The sequence below is a fragment of the Narcine bancroftii genome, chromosome 2, assembly GCF_036971445.1.
Source record: "Narcine bancroftii isolate sNarBan1 chromosome 2, sNarBan1.hap1, whole genome shotgun sequence".
NCBI lineage: Eukaryota > Metazoa > Chordata > Chondrichthyes > Torpediniformes > Narcinidae > Narcine > Narcine bancroftii.
The window spans coordinates 181,110,309-181,130,960 of NC_091470.1; positions in this window are offsets into that span (position 1 = coordinate 181,110,309).

Consider the following 20,652-nt stretch of genomic DNA (forward strand, 5'->3'; position numbering starts at 1 on the left):
TACTGGAAAATCTCGTCAACGGTCGTCCACTTGACTGCACGTCCAACCCCTAGGACTGTCGCACCCAGGGATTTGCAGTCTAAAAAGGCGCCCAGTGCGAACAACCACGTAATCATGCTCTTTTACCCCCCGCAATTTTCCCAACATTCCAGTCAGCAAGTTACCGAATTGTTAAAGTTATTTTGAGTCCTGAAGACTGCCTGGTCCCAGACAAAGATGAGGTGCTCTTCCTCAAGTTTATTTCAGCCTTGATTACTGTTTCTATTAGAATTTTTTAGGATGCCCTCTTTTTTCCTTTTAATTTTCTTTTGTAACACTACAGCACAGAAACAGGGCCTTCGATGAACCATCTGCGGTCTGTTCTGCCTGATCCCACTGACCTGCACCTGGACCATATCCCTCCCATCTATGCAGCTGTTCAAATGTTTTTAAATGTCAAAATTGAGCTCGCATTCACCACTCTCTCCAAACTCCCACCTCTCTCTGCATGTTGATGTTCCCCTCATGTTCCCTTTAAACTTTTCCCCTTTCACCTTTAACCAACATCCTTGAGCTTTTATCTCACCTGCCCTCAGGGTAAATGCAAGCAGACTTTTTCCACAATCTATACCCAGTATAGCTTTGTGTATCTCTATCAAATCTCCCCGCGTTCCTCCATACTCCAGGGAATAAAGTCCTAACCTTTCCAACCTCTTCTCAGTTATTCAAGTCCTGGCAGTTGATTTATTTTGACAGACAGCTTGGTAACAGGCCATTTCAGCCCACGGACCCGCGGCCCCTAATTTACACCCAATTAACCTACAACCCCAGAACAAGGGGACAAAACTGGAGTCCCCGTGGAAAACCCACGCAGGCATGGGGAGAACTTACAGACAGCACGGATTCGAACCCCCGGTCCCAATCGCTGGAGCTGTAATGGCGTTGCACTAAACACTACGCCACCCCTGCTACCTTGTAAATATCCTCTGCCCTTTTTCAATCTTATTGATATCCCACCTGTAGTTGGGTGACTAAAAACTGCACACAATACTCCATATTTGTCCTCACCAATGTTTTGTACAGTTTAACCATAATGTTCCAACTCCTGTACTCAATGCTTTGATTTATGAAGGCCAATGTGCCAAAAGTTCTCTTTATGACCCTGTGCACCTGTGACGCCCCTTTCGGGGAATTATGTCACCATATTCTCAAATCGCTTTGTTCTACTGCATTCTTCAGTGCCCCACCATTCACTGTGTGCGTCTTCCCTTGGTTTGTCCTTGCAAAATGCAACACCTCACACTTGTCTGCATTAAATTCCATTTGCCATTTTGTAGCCCATTTTTTCCAGGTGGTCCAGATCCCTCTGCAAGCTTTGAAAGCCTTCTCACTGTCCACAACACCTATAAGTCTTGTGTCACCTGCAAACTTGCAGATCCAATTCATCACATTATCGTCCAAATCACTGATATAGACCTCAAACAACAATGGTCCCAGCACCAATCCCTAAGTCCCACTGCTAGTCACAGGCCTCCAGTCTGAGAAGCAATCATCCACCACTACTCTCTGGCTTGTTCCAGCCAATGTCTAATCCAATTCACTACCTCAGCTTGAACACCGAGCGACTGAATTTTGATGACTAAGCTCACATGCGGGGCCTCGTCAAAGGTCTATGTTGACAACATCCACAGCCTTTCCTTATGACCTTTCCTGGTAACTTCCTTGAAAATAACTGTATTAGTTAAACATGACCGACTATGTTCAAAGTCATGTTGACTATCACACTCATCAATCCCTGTCTCTCCAAATACTTAAATCTTACCTACTACTGATATCAAGCTGACCAGCTGATAATTTTCCAGTTTTTTGTGCATCTTTCTTGACAGGAGTCTGCAGAACCATGTGTTGAATGTGTTAGTTCCTGCCTTTTGCGAACACACCTCCCCCCCCCAACTCTTTTGTTCGGACGCCTGCTGACATTTTTCTTGTTGAAGCGCTGAAGCCCGAAATGTCGGTGATGTACTTTTATCATTGCTCTATAAAGGGCATTGCCTGACCTGCTTTCTTACTTCAACCACAGTGTCTACAGGGTTTTGGGTTTTACTGTTGAATGTGTTCATGGAGTCAATGCTGTTGATCTCTGGTAAATAATCAGTAGCCAGAATGCACTCGTGTGCATGAATACACAGACGCATATGTACACACACACGCACACACATGCACACACACATACACACACACATGCACACACACGCACGCACACACGCATACACACACGCACACAACGTGCATACACACATACACACGCACGCACACGCACACACACACGCATGCACACACACGCACACACACACACATGTGCGCGCGTACACACACACGCACGCACACACACACGCACACACACACACACACACACACACACACACACACACACACTGTTTGGAGCACTAAGGTAGCAGTGAGCAAGCACAAAATAAAAGACTGTCCAACAGGCTTTATTCCAGTAAAAGTCTGAACGGCAGTTCATGCCCTTGGCGGTTCCCCGTGTGGCTGGCTCCGGAGGTCTGGCTCAGGTTATATTCGGGTCGGCTGATTGACAGCCGGCCACGTGGAGTCAGCCCTTTAGGTGATCTTCCTGCAGGTAGGGATCGACCCCCCCCCCCCCCTGCAGTCGGGTAGTGGTCATATCACCACCCATAGACACACAGTTAGACATACGCTCATACATGAACAATCACACATACACACACAGACTTAGACACACACAGTTAAACACATACACACCCACAGGCACTTGTACACTCACACATGAACAAGCACACATACACAAATACAACACACACAAACACATGCACACTTAGGCATGCAGTTAGACACACACATGTACATTAACGAACACACACACACACACACACACACACACACACACACACACACTCACACAGAGTTAGACACACATATATTCACACACGAACACACGCACAATTACACACACCGAGAGAAAGGGAAAGAAAGAACGAGAGAGGTGCAGAGAGGAGAATAATCAGAATCAGAGGAGCAGTAGAGAGCTATTTGGCTTCTCCGGTTCATTCAGTCATTGTTAGATTATCGATATTTCAGGCCCATTCAGACAAACGCAGCTATTCTCCCTTCGTTGGTGAGTAACATGGATTCACTACCAAATTCAGGGTTGCTCTCTGCACCAGTGCACACTCTGTCCTCACCAACTGCTAAGTGAGACAACACATTTAAGTACAAGCCCTGCTTTCTTTTCACCTCAAGAAACAAATTTTCTTTCAAATATTTTATTTATTCAACATATATAATGTCAAAAAAATTAAGAATGTTATCACATAATTACATAATATAATATTAACAAATATATGCTGAAACTCTGTTTATAGAAACTAAAATGCTAAAATCGTAAAACTAAAAATCTACAAACTACAAAATAAACTCTTAATAACCCACCCTCCTCCCAAGCTAAACTGATGCCAAAACTAAAATATATTTCATTGTAAAACAGTTACATCATCGTCAGATCGCCTTAGTTGACACTCAAAGATATCATAAAGTTATATTTTTAGGGAAAATGTCACTGATCAATAATGTGAGAGATGGGAAAATTGACCTAAAATTATGAACATGGAAGAAACTAAAGTTCATCAGTAAAATGGCTGAAACCAGTTCAAACAGGATAAGTTTGGGGCTTAGGATGCAGGAAAGCAGAGTCAGCACGATTAACATAAGAATCTTCTATCCTTTGTGACAAGACCATAGGACTAAGATAAGGAATGGTAAGGTACAATAGAATGTAGGAAGTTGAGGTAGTCTGGATCAGATAAGGGTCTCCTAGCCCTGGACAGAAGTACCAAGTCATACATTTCTAATTAGCTAACCATACACAGATTTATACATATGAAATTAGCCAACCCTAGATAGAATGAGTCAACTCTGCATATCAAGAGACTGTAGCCCAGAGAATCAGGAAGGTGTGAATAAGGACAATGACATGATGGGACACCCACAGGATACCCCCTGGTCCTCCAAGTGTACTGAAACTGCACGTAGGCAGGAAGAATTACCTATGCCAAACCCATCCAGGGGGCAGAAGAATGTAAGGGGGAGGGCATTCTGATACTGAAATCAACTGTATAAAAGTTGGGTGAGCCCCAGTGTCTGTGTGTATTCCCAGGGTAAGGGGAAGCACCCAACTTTGCATTGTTGTAGTAATAAATGTTCTTTGTTCTCAATTTTTGTCTCGAGCAATTTCTTTAAAGGTACTTTAATTCCTAACAAATGGGGGTTCGTCCGGGATCACACTCCCTCCACTGACAGAGTACCCCGACGACGAGAGTAGGTGCACCCCGGCTGATTCAGCTGGACTCACGGGCGACGGGTGGCTGGTCAGTGGAAGAAGCGAGTGATATCCGAGAAGAGGCATTGAGAACAAACGGCGGAAGGACGCGCGCTAGAGCAGTACTGCCAGAACTCGGTAAGAGTATTTTACTTGTTCCTAAGTATGGGAATAGCGGGCAGTAGAGATGAGAGTCCTGACACAGGACGTGACCACCAGATAGCTACGTACAGCCCGCTTGGGATGATGTTATCTGAGTGGGGCACAGGAAAGACCCGCGGTAAAGACAGACTAGCGGGCAGTAGAGATGAGAGTCCTGACACAGGACGTGACCACCAGATAGCTACGTACAGCCCGCTTGGGATGATGTTATCTGAGTGGGGCACAGGAAAGACCCGCGGTAAAGACAAACTGACGACGGTCAGGTATTGTTGTAATGAATGGGTGGGATACCCGGTTAAAGGGAGCTCCGTGTACTGGCCAAAATTCGGATCCGAGGATGAATGGATGTGTGAAGTTTGAACTTATGGCTCTATCAAAACCAGCCAGACAATGTTGAGAGCAGGGAATATGCAGCCTGCTGGCTCAAGGGATCCATTGAACAGCTGGTTTTGAATGAGAAAGAATTCAGGAATAAGAGAGAGGAGGAACCTCTTGTCCCTGAACCACAGGGTTGGGATGTGTTACATTCCCTCCCTCCACCTTATGTTCCTCCTATGCCGGCTCCTATCTTTCCTTCCCCTCCTATTGCCTACCCTTCTGCACCTTCCCCACCTCCCCCACCACTAGAGAAGAGAGAAGAGAGCAGGAGTGGTATGATAACTTGCTCACAAAGCACTCGATTACCACCTCTGTTGGCAGGAGAGAGAGGTAACTTTAATTCAGAACAGCGTGAGACTCTTCAGGAAGAAAGGGCAGAACCCTTTGATTCATTTCCCAGGGAGCAGGAACCCAGACCTAATAAGCCAGAAACCAATTGGATGAGACCACTGCGGGAAGTTCCCATGAGAGAGGGTCTCGGTTTCGTAAATGTGCCCCTGACCAGTACTGAAGTGTGTAACTTTAAGAAAGAACTGACCTCCCTGATAGAAGATCCCCAGGGATGTGCCGAACAGTTAGACCAATTTTTGGGACCAAATATATATACAATATGGGGGTCTCGACATAGAATCCCCAGCAGGGGAACAATTGGTACTAACAGGTTTTGTTACCAACTCAGCCCCAGACATTAAGAGAAAATTACAAAAGACAGAAAATTGGCATGAGCAGGGAATAACCCAGCTTCTACAGATCACACAAAAAGCATTTGTCCAGACATCTGAGGATAAGCAGAAAGCAAAGGCTAACATTTTGATGCAAGCAGTTAAAGTAATAGTAGATGAGTAACATGGAAAAGGCAGGGACTGTGTGCCAGCTCCTGAATGTTGGGAGAAGTGCAGGGAGTGGGAGAGTAGAGACCAGAGATAATTTCATAAATCACGACTTCCCACTTCAGTCACTGACCAATATTGATTAAAATTCATGCTAAAAATTAAATGTCATAAATGATCGTTTTTCAATACTGTAGAATTAGCGAATTTAACTACCAATTAATTCCAATTTATGAAATAAATTGTATTTAAATGTGATTTTGCACAGGGAGTACCTGAGAGTTGAGTGATGTTATAACATTTGCAGGGAGAAATGTTTGCGCAAATAGGGTGAGTTCTATACATCTTAACTTTAAGTGTATGTGAGATAAAGAAAGGATCTGATGTGTAAAGTGGCTGGATCAGCCAGTTGAAGGGGGAGTGTGCATGTCCCTTTAAGTGCACTGTGGCACTTGAAATTGAGGCTTCAGGCTCTTGTCTTGCAGTTAGAGGTATGGAGCCCTATCAACACATTTAATACATTTCTTCTACACATTCAGCAGTCAAGGTCCGTGAGTTTAAAGATCACCCACCTCTGGAGAATAAAGATACCTCTGGGGATTCCTATGGGGATTCCTATAAGTTTAATCATTCATTTCTCTGGTGCATTTTCCTCCGGAGTGAAATTAATGCCTCAGCACAATTTCTCTGTATTGCCGCTGTTATTTAATTCATGATAACTTTCCCCCATTCATCAGGTTTATATTTAAATCCGGTAGTGCGGAAGTTACATTGTAAATAATCACGGAGGTAAATCCTGCGCAACTGGATTCAGCTTAATGGAGAAATAAACCTGCGAACTGGTCTATGGTGCTGTGTGAGTACTGCAATAGGTGGAATATGATTTAAATTGGTGGCATAGTTCAGAACAATTGGGTGCATAAGAATAATAATATCATTAAGAACTCACAGATCTTGTACCAGATGCTATTCAGTACATCTTGACTTAAGGACTGGAGAAATTGGCATGTTAGAATGAGATTGGCATGGTACCAATATTTCTTGATTCAATAATGACTCCACAAGCTCCAGGATTCATGCAGCAGAACTTTTAAGTGGAATATAATAGAAACTAGCCTGTACTTAAATTATTGTGTGTGCAATCTTCATAAGAACATCTTTTAACTTTTTTTGGTGCCTGTTTTACAGACTGTTTTAAATAAGGCCAGCTCCTGTGAGCTGTGGCACAAGGCATTTTACTTAAGGCAGAACTAAAGGTTGAATATGTTTCAAGTTCTCTTGCAGGGGCTCTTGTGCTGCAATGTCTGTTATGTACTCACTCTAACAAATTGGAGGGTTGTGCCCCATACAGACAAGCAGCTCCAACTGCATTTTAATAAGGTCTAACATATTCAAAACCCATGCAAATATGGTTTGTGTTTCATTTTACAATTTTTACACTAACACAAAGGAAAGTCAGATTGTTATTCATTTTATTAAAATCTAGTGATTGGTTATATGTAAAAGCATGGCAAGAGGATCAACTAAAACCTGCCTGGGATGGTCCCTTCTGTGTACTTTTAATTACAGACACCGCAGTAAGAACAAGAGAGAAAGGCTGGACCCACATTCAAAGAATTAATGACAAAGTGCCATAATGTTACAATTTTATTCGTTTTTTTAATGGTTTATTCAGTTTTGTGTATTTTATTGCTGTTTTCAATGAGCTTTACATTTATCGTGGTTTATTCAGTTTTGTGTATTTTATTGCTGTTTTCAATGAGCTTTACATTTATCGTGGTTTATTCAGTTTTGTGTATTTTATTGCTGTTTTCAATGAGCTTTACATTTATCGTGGTTTATTCAGTTTTGTGTATTTTATTGCTGTTTTCAATGAGCTTTACATTTATCGTGGTTTATTCAGTTTTGTGTATTTTATTGCTGTTTTCAATGAGCTTTACATTTATTGTGGTTTTATTCAGTTCTTCTTGCATTTTATTGCAGTTTTCAATGAGCTTTACATTTATTGTGGTTTTATTCAGTTCTTCTTGCATTTTATTGCAGTTTTCAATGAGCTTTACATTTTTTGTGTTTTATTAAGTTCTTATTGTATTTTAATGAGCTTACATGTATTCTTCATTGTTGTTTACTAATTTCTTTGGAATATTGTTCGTTAATGTTTTAAGCCCCCCTGGAATAGGGGCAGCAGAGGTTACAATTCAGCTCCTTTAGAATGTAGACAGGGCATAGATTTAATGTATAGTCATAATGGGATATAAGGGATCCCAATACGGACCAGGGGAATTAAACAGCTTTAGTGGAGTACTCTCGATGTTTTAAGTACTTCTGGAGAAGGGGTAGCAGAGGTTACAGATTGTACTGTTTTACAGGCTAGAGAGGGCATAGAGGCAAGGTATTTAGAATACGGATCAGGGAAACACAGTGGGGATAGGCAGTCACACAGTGAGGCACCTGTGTACACAGACTAACCGCAAAACAAACAATGTACATTTCACACAAAGGGGGAAACTAACAAGCTAACCGCAAAACAAACAGACACTTCACACAACCACGAGACACATAATCCCCCACCTGGCTCTCTCTCTCTGATCATCCCTGAAGGGGAACACCTGTTTTCAGGGAGCTGCTGCTCATCTGGTGCTTATATAACGTGGAAAGGAGCGAAGTAGAGTGCAGGGTGTCAAAATCCTCACAAAGGACATTGGATTGTACATGTAGCAGAGAGAGAGAGAGTTGACACATATGCTAATGTACACAGACAGGCTGCAACTCACAAGTTCAATGAATGTTAGCAGACAAGCTGCAACACACAGTTAAATCACAAGAAACAATCCCCCCCCAGCTTGGTCTCTTTTCATCACCCCATGAAAGGGAGCACCAGTTTCCAACAACGTGAGCTGCTTGACACTTTAATATCAGGCTCCAAACAGCCTTCGGAGATCGGTGGCCCTAGGGTTCGGGGCTGAAGGGGACATCAGATATTAGCCACAATCAAACGGAACCGCCTGACTACTGCTACTCGTTCGCTGCTGAAGGCAGCGCTTCTCATAGACTGCGACTCGTTCGCTGCTGAAGGCAGCGCTTCTCATAGACTGCGACTCGTTCGCTGCTGAAGGCAGCGCTTCTCATAGACTGCGACTCGTTCGCTGCTGAACGCAGCGCCTCTCACAGACTTCGTCGGGACAACACTTACAAAGGTCGTGTGCTTCAAAGACACTGCTTCCATATTTCAACGTATGGGATGGACTAGACTCTTTACTGAGAACTGGAGCCTGATACTCCAAACCCTAATAAGCAGCTGGACTCACTCCCCTGACCTTCATGGTGCTCCCCTACCTAAAGACTTTACACAGACATTACAATTCGGTTATTGACCAGCTGGGTAAAACTACACCTTACACTTGAAAGATCAGTGTTACTGATCTAAAAGAAAAGTGAGGAAAAGGGGGGGGGGGGGGGATCAGTCACACTGACACTAGTAACCAAAGATCAGTAACACTGATCATGGTGAAAGATCAGTATTACTGATCTAAAAGAAAAGTGAGGATTGTGAGAGATGGGAAAATTGACCTAAAATTATGAACATGGAAGAAACTAAAGTTCATCAGTAAAATGGCTGAAACCAGTTCAAACAGGATAAGTTTGGGGCTTAGGATGCAGGAAAGCAGAGTCAGCACGATTAACATAAGAATCTTCTATCCTTTGTGACAAGACCATAGGACTAAGATAAGGAATGGTAAGGTACAATAGAATGTAGGAAGTTGAGGTAGTCTGGATCAGATAAGGGTCTCCTAGCCCTGGACAGAAGTACCAAGTCATACATTTCTAATTAGCTAACCATACACAGATTTATACATATGAAATTAGCCAACCCTAGATAGAATGAGTCAACTCTGCATATCAAGAGACTGTAGCCCAGAGAATCAGGAAGGTGTGAATAAGGACAATGACATGATGGGACACCCACAGGATACCCCCTGGTCCTCCAAGTGTACTGAAACTGCACGTAGGCAGGAAGAATTACCTATGCCAAACCCATCCAGGGGGCAGAAGAATGTAAGGGGGAGGGCATTCTGATACTGAAATCAACTGTATAAAAGTTGGGTGAGCCCCAGTGTCTGTGTGTATTCCCAGGGTAAGGGGAAGCACCCAACTTTGCATTGTTGTAGTAATAAATGTTCTTTGTTCTCAATTTTTGTCTCGAGCAATTTCTTTAAAGGTACTTTAATTCCTAACAATAAAGAAATGAATAAATTCATAATTTTAATATCATTTTTTTGCAAATTTGCTAAAATAAAGAATATTTATCTCTTAAATTATATGCAATTTTCTTCTCTAAAATGCATATATTTTAATGCTAGGAGCATTGTAAGGAAGGTGGATGAGCTGAAGGTATGGATTGACACTTGGAAGTATGACGTGGTACTGATTAGTGAAACATGGTTACAGGAGGGATGTGACTGGCAGCTAAATATTCCTGGATTTAGTTGCTCTAGGTGTGATAGAACCGGGGGGGGGGGGTGGGGGGGGTGGTGAGAGGGGGTGGGGTTGCACTACTTGTTGGAGAAAATATTACAGCGGTGCTTAGATGCGATATATTAGAAGGCTCTTCCAGGGAGGCTATTTGGGTGGAATTGAGGAATGGGAAAGGGGAAGTTACAATTATAGGGGTGTATTATAGACCACCGAATGGGGAACGCGAATTAGAGGAACAAATTAGTAGGGAGATAGCAGATATTTGTAATAAGCACAGGATAGTGATTGTGGGGGATTTTAATCTTCTGAATATTGATCGGGAAACCCATTCCGTGAAAGGGCTGGATGGGTTAAAGAAATTAGAAAAGCGAAAAGAAGGTTTGAGGTGGCTAAAGCAAGCAGGGTGAAAATAAATCCAAAGGGTTTCTCCAAATATGTAAATAGCAAAAGGAAAGTGAGAGACAAAATTGGTCCAATAGAGAATCAGAAAGGACAAATGTGTGTGGAGCCAAAAGAGATGGGGGTGGTCTTGAACAATTTCTTTTCCTCAGTATTTATTGAGGAGAAGGATATTGAATTGTGCAGGGTAAAGGAAGCAAAGTGGGTATTTATGGAGACTATAATGTTTAAGAAAGAGGTAGTACTGGAGCTTTTGAAACATATAAAGGTGGATAAATCTCCAGGTCCTGACAGGATTTTCCCCAGGACCTTGAGAGAAGTTAGTGAGGAAATAGTGGAGGCTTTGGCAGTGATTTTTCAAATGTCATTAGAGATGGAGGATTGGCACGTGGCGCATGTGGTTCCTTTGTTTAAAAAGTGTTCGAGAAGCAAGCCTAGCAATTATCGGCCTGTAAGTTTGACACCTGTGGTAGGTAACTTGATGGAAAGCGTTCTTAGAGATAGTATATATATATATATATATATATATATATATATATGGAGGGACAGGGTCTGATCAGGGACACTCAACACAGATTTATGTGTGGAAGGTTGTGTTTGACCAATCTTGTTGAATTTTTTGAAGAGGTGACTAGGAATGTTGATGAGGGTAGAGCAGTGGATGTTGTCTATATGGACTTCGATAAGGTTCTGCATGGGAGGTTAGTTAGGAAGGCTAAGTCCCTGGGTATTAATTTGGAGATTGTCAAATGGATTCAACAGTGGCTGGAAGGAAGGTGCCAGAGAGTAGAAGTAGATAATTGTTTGTCAGGATGGAGGCTGGTGACAAGCGGTGTATCTCAGGGTTCAGTTATTGGGACTGTTGCTGTTTATCACATATATATTAATGATCCGGAGGATGGGGCGGTAAATTGGATTAGTAAATATGCAGATGATACTAAAATAGGGGGAATTGTGGATGATGAAGAGGGTTTTTAAAGAATGCAGAGGGATTTAAACTGCTTAGAGGAGTGGGCAGAAAGATAGCTGATAAAGTTTAATGCTGATAAATGTGAAGAGCCTCATTTTGGAAAGAATAATCAAAGCAAGACATATATGGTAAATGGGAGGGCATTGAAGAACGCAGTGGAGCAGAAAGATCTAGGAATAACGGTGCATTGTTCCCTGAAGGTAGGAGCACATGTGGATAGGGTGGTGAAGAAGGCCTTTAGTATGCTGGCCTATATAAATCAGTACATAGAATATAGGAGTTGGGGAGTAATGATGAAACTGTACAAAGCATGGGTGAGGCCAAATTTAGTGTACTGTGTGCAGTTCTGGTCACCGATTTATAGGAAGGATATTAACAAGATGGAGAGAGTGCAGAGATTTACAAAAATGTTGCCTGGGTTTCAGCATCTGAAATACAAGGAGAGATTGAGCAAATTAGGTCTTTATTCCTTGGAACGTAAAAGGCTGAGAAGGGATTTGATAGAGGTGTTTAAGATAATGAGAGGGATAGATAGAGTTGATGTGGAAAGGCTTTTCCCATTGAGAGTAGGAGAGATGGATACAGAAGTCATGGGTTGAGAGTTGACGGCAAAGGTTTAGGAGTTACATGAGGGGGAACTTCTTTACTCAGAGAGTGGTTACTGTGTGGAATGGGCTTCCAGGAAAGGTGGTGGAGGCAGGGTCAATTTTGAGTTGGATAAGTACTTGGATGGGAGGGGGTTGGAGGAATATGGGCAGAGTGCTGGTAAGTGGGATTAGAGGAGGCTACTTGGGTCAGTGCAGACTAGATGGGCTAAATTGGCTTCTTTCCTTGCTGTAATTGTTATATGGCTATATATGGTTAATGGAATACAACTTTGAATTTCAGCATACCATCTATCTAATGTTAATTAAACATCGGATTTCCATGCTACAGCGACACATTTCCTTGCTATTACTAAGGCCAACTTAACAAACTTTAATTGGGAATCTGACAGCAATAATTTAGGAGTAACACTTTCAAAATTTCCAAACAAAAGCAATGAAGGATTTAAAGGAAAATTCACTCCAGTTATCTGTTGTAGAAATTTACTGATAGAAACCCAAAAAGGGTTGACTTTTGAGCAGGACCACAAGTTCCACTTGTCTGTTCCACATCTAAAGCATTGATCTGATAAATCTGATCTCCATTTATTCAATTTCTGAGAAGTAAACATACAGTTGATGTAAAAAATTATAATGAAGTCATCTGAATCATACATTAAGAGTATGTCATAAACCCTTTACATAATTTTTTCCAAACTTGTTGATCTATTATCGTGCTCAAATCCTGGTTCCATCTTTCCTTTGATTTGAACAAACCTTCTCCTATTTTATTTAGTTCAATATCCAGCCACAATGGTTTAATTTTACCAAACATAAAGACTAAAAATCTTAATTGTGGTGCCATTATATCTGTCCATTAGTAATCACTTTAGCTTTGGGACTGCTATATAAGGCCTTAATCCAATTTATAAAATTAATACCAAAAACAAATTTACTTAAGCACCTTAAATAAAAAAAATCCCACTCTAACCTATAATAGTTTTTAAAATTGGGAAGTTGTAATCCTCCCTGTTCATATTTCCATGTTAATTTTTCTAATGACTTTCTTACCATCTTCCCATTCCAAAGAAATTTCCTAACATGCTTATTTAAATCTTAAAAGTTTTTTTTGAGGTATAGATATAGGTAAAGTTTGAAATAAATATTGAAGTCGTGGAAAAATATTCATTTTAATATAATTAACTCTCCCAATTTACGTAATCGGTGGACTAACCCATTTCTTTAAATCTTCCTCTACCTTTTTAAGTAATGGAATATATTTTAATTTATATAGGTTTTTCAAATTCGTATCAATATATATATACCTAAATATTTAATCTTATCTGTCCATTTAAAATGAACCTCTTGTCTACATTGTGAATAATCTCTTTTTACGAGTTCCATTACTTCTCTTTTAGCCCAATTTATCTTGTATCCCAAAATTTTTACCATCATCTAACAAATGTCTATAAAGTCTTGGTAATTATATTTGTGGTTGAGTTAGAAAAATGAATACATCATCAGCAAATAAACTAATTTTATGTTGTACCTGATTTAACACAAATCCCTTCAATTGTTGATCATCTTTAACCTTTTGTGCAAGTGGTTCTATAGCTAAAGCAAACAAAACTGGTGATAAAGGACACCCCTTCCTACTAGATCTATTTAATATAAAAGATTGAGATATCTGTCCATTAGTAATCACTTTAGCTTTAGGACTTCTATATAAGGCCTTAATCCAATTTATAAAATTAATACCAAAAACAATTTACTTAGCAGCTTAAATTTAAAAAAATCCCACTCTAACTTATCAAAAGCTTTTTCAGCATCTAAAGCAGGGGTCTCAAGCCAACTGCAGCCCTCGGGACAATAGTTTGTGGCCCCGCCTTAATATGAAAGTTTAATGTTAGTGCGGCCTGCGAGTTTGATATGATTGGCACTTTTCAGTGTTGTGTGCAGAGCTGAACGAACCTACCAATCACGGTGGGGTATATTGCTCTCGGGGGCGGGACATCGGCTGGGCTTATTGCGAATATAAGCATATTTGTGTGCATTTTCTATTTGTCATTATATGCACGCGACACATGCGCAATTTCCGCGGCTGCTTCCGCTTCACGCGCTTCGGCATCCAGTCTGATCCCGGAAGTTGTTGCTCAGCGGGACAGAAAAAGAAGCGGAAAAAGACGCATCGGCTAAACACTGAAACTTCAACGCAACAGTGACATCAAGTGGAATTATATATATTATACAGCCCCAAACATGTCTTTTTCAAAGCCTGCAGTGAAGAGAAAGGTTGGTGATGAGCACAGACAATTTCAGGAAAAGTGGGAAGTGCAATATTCCTTTGTTGAGCACAGGGGTATTCCGACGTGTCTTATTTGCACAGAGAAAGTTGCAGTGCACAAAGAATACAATTTGAAACGTCATTACACAGCTAGACATGCTGAGGAGTATGCAAAATACCAAGGAGATGAGAGAGCCAACCGGGTTGCTAATCTTAAAACATGTCGAGTGAGGCAACAAGATTTCTTTAAGAAAGCAACCAAAGAGAATGATGCAGCAGTCGAAGCTAGCTACGTGGTTAGTGAGATGATTGTTAAAGCAGGAAAGCCATTCACAGAAGGTGAATTTGTCAAAAAGTGCATATTACAGGCTGCAAGTATTGTCTGTCCAGAAAAGAAAGGTCAGTTTAGCAACATCAGCCTTTCTGCCAACACCGTGGCAGAGCGCATTTCTGACCTGTCAAGTGACGTTTATGATCAACTGTGTGTGAAAGCAAAATGTTTCAGTGTGTACTCAGTCGCTCTTGATGAGACCACAGACATCACCGACACTGCCCAGCTCGCAATCTATGTTCGTGGTGTTGATGACAATTTTGAAGTCACAGAGGAGTTGCTCACAGTAATTCCAATGCATGGCCAGACCACCGCTCTGGAGATATTTTACCAGCTGTGTGATGCCATTGAGAATGCCGGTTTGCCGTGGAAGAGGTTTGTTGGAATAACAACCGATGGAGTGCCATCAATGACAGGGATGAAAAATGGACTGGTGGCACTTGTTAAAAAAAAAACTGGAAGAGGAGAGTGTGGAGGAGGCCATTGCTCTGCACTGCATTATCCATCAGCAGGCTCTTTGCAGCAAATGCCTGAAGTTTGACGATGTGATGTCTGTCGTTGTGAAATGCATCAACCAAATCAGATCCAGGAGCTTAAAGCACAGAAGTTTCCGTGCTTCTTTAGAGGAAATGGAGTCAGATTATGGGGATGTGCTCTACTTCACCGAGGTACGTTGGCTCAGCAGGGGAAACATATTGAAGAGGTTTTTTTGAGTTGAGAGCGGAAGTGAAAGCCTTCATGGAGAAAGATGGGGTTGCTGTTCCCGTGCTAAGTGATCCCAAATGGCTCATGGACTTAGCTTTTCTTGTTGATATTACACATGAGCTTAATGTACTGAACAAGAAGTTACAAGGCCAGGGGCAACTATGACAACATGAGAGCATTCTCTGTGAAACTTATGTTACGGAAAGCCCAGCTTTCTCAAACAAACCTTTGCCATTTCCCAGCATGCAAGGCACTCATGGATTCAGGCACACCATTCAGTGGTGAGAAGAATGTGGATGTCATTTTGAAGCTACAGGAGGAATTTGATCACAGATTTGCAGACTTCAAGATGCACAGAGCCACATTTCAAATTTTTGCGGACCCCTTCTCCTTTGATGTGCAAGATGCACCTTCTGTGCTTCAAATGGAGCTCATTGACCTGCAGTGCAACTCTGAACTCAAAACCAAGTTCAGGGAGGTGAGTGGAAAAGCAGACAAGCTTGGGCAATTTTTGAGAGAATTTCCCCCAGCTTCCCTGAGCTTTCCTGAATGTTCAAGCGGACCATGTGTCTTTTTGGGAGTACATACTTGTGCGAAAAGCTCTTCTCTACCTTGAACTTCAATAAGTCCAAGTACAGGTCCAGACTTACTGACGAGCATCTTCAAGCCCTACTGAGGGTCTCAACTGCCTCCTCCCTTAAGCCAAATGTGGCTCGACTATGCGAGAGGAAGCGCTGCCAGATCTCTAGCAGTAAGAAATAGGCAGAAGAAGACATGTTCATAACAGTTTATGTTCAATGTTCCATTCATGTTCAGAAAGTTAAAGGTTAAAGAACTGTTAATACAGACATTTGAATCTGAATAATAATAATTACATTTCTCCAGTCAGCAACTATATGTGGTTTCTTCAGTCTTCTATATCTGCTGTATTATTATTATTTTCATTTTATTTATTTATTACTGATTGATTTTATTTTTTTTTCTTATGAATTGTTAATTAATTTATTTTTTCATCTTATTTTGTGTTAAAAAATAAAAATAAAGACATTTGATAACATTGGAATATTTTTGTAAGAGCTTTTCTTGTGGAAAACCTGATGTGGCCCAGCCTCACCCAGACTCTACCTCCAGCGGCCCCCGGGTAAATTGAGTTTGAGACCCCTGATCTAAAGGGTTGACTTTTGAGCAGGACCACATAGAATGAAGAAAAGTTCCACTTGTCTGTTCCACATCTAAAGCATTAATCCGATAAATCTGATCTCCATTTACTCAATTTCTAAGAAGTAACATACAGTTGATGTAAAAAATTATAATTATAAGACTTAAATCTTTTTTTCTGAGCTAAATAAATTATACTTAATAACCTTGCTACATTCTGCGAAGTTTGTCTATCTTTAACAAAACCCATCAGGTCCATATTTATTATATCAGGAAGGTATTCATTCATCCTATTCCCCAATACTTTTGCTACAATTTTATAATCTACATTCAACAAGGATATAGGTCTATAAGAATCAGGCTTTAATGGGTCTCTATCTTTTTTGGAATAACTGTAATTATCACCATAGAAAAAGTTTCTGGGGAGGAGTCACGTGATGGAGTAGTGGCCGGACGGTGAACTCCAGCCCTCTCCAGAAAAGTCGGGAAAAACAAGAGAAAATACAAAGGCACAGAAATAAAAGTTACAGAAAAGTGAGTATAAAGGTGGAAAGAAGATGGAGACAAAAGGAGAAAAATCAAAATCAACGGAAAGAAGAGAGGAAGAGAAGACAAAGGAGGAAAAAGGTGAAGGCCTTACCTGTCCGAAGAGGCCCGCTGTGGAGAGAAGACCCCACTACCTCAGGTCGGTAGAAAGAGAACTACAACAATGGCTCACAGAGCCGAGTAAAAGTGCGCAACCGCGCATGCGCGAGGAGTCGCGCATGCGCGATGCGCATGAAAAAAAACACACCGACGGGAGGGGGGACCAGCTGGGGAGTCGATCTCCACAGCCGGCAACGACAGCTGCAGAACACCTGCAGCAAGAAGAGACCACAGAAGACAATGGAAACAAGAAAGAAGAGGAGGAAAGGGCAGCAAAGAAACAACAGATGGCCAACCTAGAGGAAGAAGAAGAGGAAGAGTACAGTGAAATAGAAGAAGAAAAGAAAGGCAAGGTAAAGGATATACTTGCTCTTATTAAGGGATACATGGAGTCATTTAAAGAATGGCAAACACAGGAATTCAATGATTTAAGAAGAAGAATAAACCACACAGAAAAGAAAATAAATAAAATGGATATGACCTTAACAGAAATGGGGAAAAAAATGGACAAGATGGAAGTACGGGCAGTAGCAGCAGAAATGGAGGTAGAAGACTTAAAAAAGAAATTGGAGAAATCTAATAAAAAAACTAAAGAGACACAAGAATTACTAGCCCAAAAAATAGATATAATGGAAAATTATAACAGAAGAAATAACATAAAGATAGTGGGCCTTAAGGAAGATGTAGAAGGCAAGAATATGAGGGAGTTTATAAAAGAATGGATCCCTAAGGCCCTAGGATGTCCAGAACTACAGCAAGAAATGGAAATAGAAAGGGCACATAGAGCATTGGCCCCTAAACCACAACCACAACAAAAACCAAGATCTATTGTAGTAAAATTCCTAAGATATACTACAAGAGAAAAGGTACTGGAGAAGACAATGGAAAAAGTAAGAGAGGGCAACAAACCACTGGAGTATAAAGGGCAAAAAATCTTCATTTATCCAGATATAAGCTTTGAACTCCTAAAGAAGAGAAAAGAGTTCAATGCAGCAAAAGCGATTTTATGGAAGAAAGGATATAAATTTACACTGAAGCATCCTGCGGTATTGAAAATATTTATTCCAGGACAACAAAACAGACTATTCTCGGATCCAGAAGAAGCACGAAAATTTGCAGAACAATTACAAAAATAGACTGAGGGATGAAGACGGGTAATGAGAGCAAAAATTATCACGATTGATATGTATGTGGGTAAAGACAAAAATAGACTGAGGGATGAAGACGGGTAAGGAGGGTAAAAATGACCACGATTGATATGTATGCGGGTAAAGAGGTATAAGAGTGAATAGAGACAATGGGCATATGTGAAAGTATCTGTAATTAGAGGAAAACATAGAGAGTATAGACAAGAATTAATAAGGGAAGGTAATGGAATAGAGAGAATAAGGAGGGAATTAAAAGAGTGACCTTTGTGACATATAAAAAGCGAAATCTTTTCTGGGGGGGGCTGGGTGGGGGAAAAGAGCGGTCACTGCAAAATCAGTTGACGCTTGCGAGTGGATTCGCAAATCCAAATGGAGAGGGGAGATGTGGTTGTCCGACAAGGGATAAAGGGCAACTCAGGAGGGGAAGGGGAGATTGGGGATAAAGAAGATAGAAATAGGAGAATAAGGAAAATGTTGGATGTTGTAGGAATGTTGTCTGGTAAAGAGTTGAAAATAAGAAAACAGAAATGGAAAAGGAGGAAAGGTAATGATGGAAAAACGGAAAGAGAAGATAAACAAAATATAAAATGGCTACGCTGAACTATATGACTCTAAATATTAATGGAATACATAACCAAATTAAAAGGAAGAAACTACTAAATTTACTGAAAAAGGAAAAAATAGATATAGCATTTGTCCAAGAAACACACTTAACTGAATTGGAGCACAAGAAATTAAAGAGAGATTGGGTAGGACATGTAACAGCAGCATCGTATAATTCAAAAGCAAGAGGAGTGGCTATATTAATTAGCAAAAATGTGCCATTTAAAATAGAAGAGGAAATAATAGATCCAGCAGGGAGATATGTTATGATAAAATGTCAGATATATTCAGAGCTTTGGAATCTACTTAATATATATTCACCTAACGAAGAAGATCAAAAGTTTATGCAAGATATCTTTTTGAAGGTAGCTAATACGCAAGGGAACATACTAATAGGAGGGGATTTCAATCTGAATTTGGATCCAAATATGGATAAAACGGGGAAAAAAATTAACAGGAAGAACAAAGTAACCAAATTTATAATTAAATCAATGCAAGAAATGAAACTTGTGGACATATGTAGGAAACAAAACCCAAAAGAAAAGGAATACTCATACTACTCGACTAGACATAAAACATACTCAAGGATAGACCTATTCCTGTTATCAGCCCACATTCAAGGGAGAGTTAGGAAAACGGAATATAAAGCTAGACTATTATCGGACCACGCACCCCTGTTATTGGCAATAGAGCTAGAAGACATCCCTCCAAGAATGTATAGATGGAGATTAAACCCCATGCTACTTAAAAGACAGGATTTTAGAGAATTTATTGAAAAACAATTAAAAATGTACTTTGAAGTAAATACGGAATCAGTGGAAGATAAGTTTATACTATGGGACGCAATGAAAGCATTCATTAGAGGGCAAATAATAAGTTATGCAACCAAGATGAAGAAGGACTATAATCAGGAAACAGAGCAGTTGGAAAGGGAAATAATAAACATAGAAAAAAAATTAGCAATAAAGGAAGATACAACCAAAAGAAGAGAATTGGCGGATAAAAAAATAAAATATGAAACATTACAAACATATAAGGTGGAGAAGAATATAATGAAGACAAAACAGAAATATTATGAACTAGGGGAAAAAACACACAAAATCCTAGCATGGCAGCTTAAGACAGAGCAAACTAAGAAAATGGTATTGGCAACAAGGAAAAAAGACAAACAAATTACATATAATCCAAAAGAAATTAAGGAAAACTTCAGAGAATTCTATGAACAATTATACCGAACCGAAAACGAAGGGAAAGAAGGGAAAATAGATGAATTTTTGACTAAAATTGAACTACCAAAACTACAAATAGAGGAACAAAATAAATTAACAGAACCATTTGGAACAGTAGAAATACAAGAGATAATAAAAAATTTACCAAATAATAAGACACCAGGAGAGGATGGACTCCCAATAGAATTCTACAAAACATTTAAAGACCTAATAATACCGCCCCTCCTGGATGTAATCAACCAGATTGATGAGACACAAAACTTACCAGATTCATGTAAAACAGCAATAATTACAGTGATGCTAAAACAAGGGAAAGATCCACTCTCACCAGCGTCATATAGACCAATATCTCTGCTAAACACAGATTATAAGATAATAGCTAAACTATTAGCGAACAGATTAGCAGAACAGGTA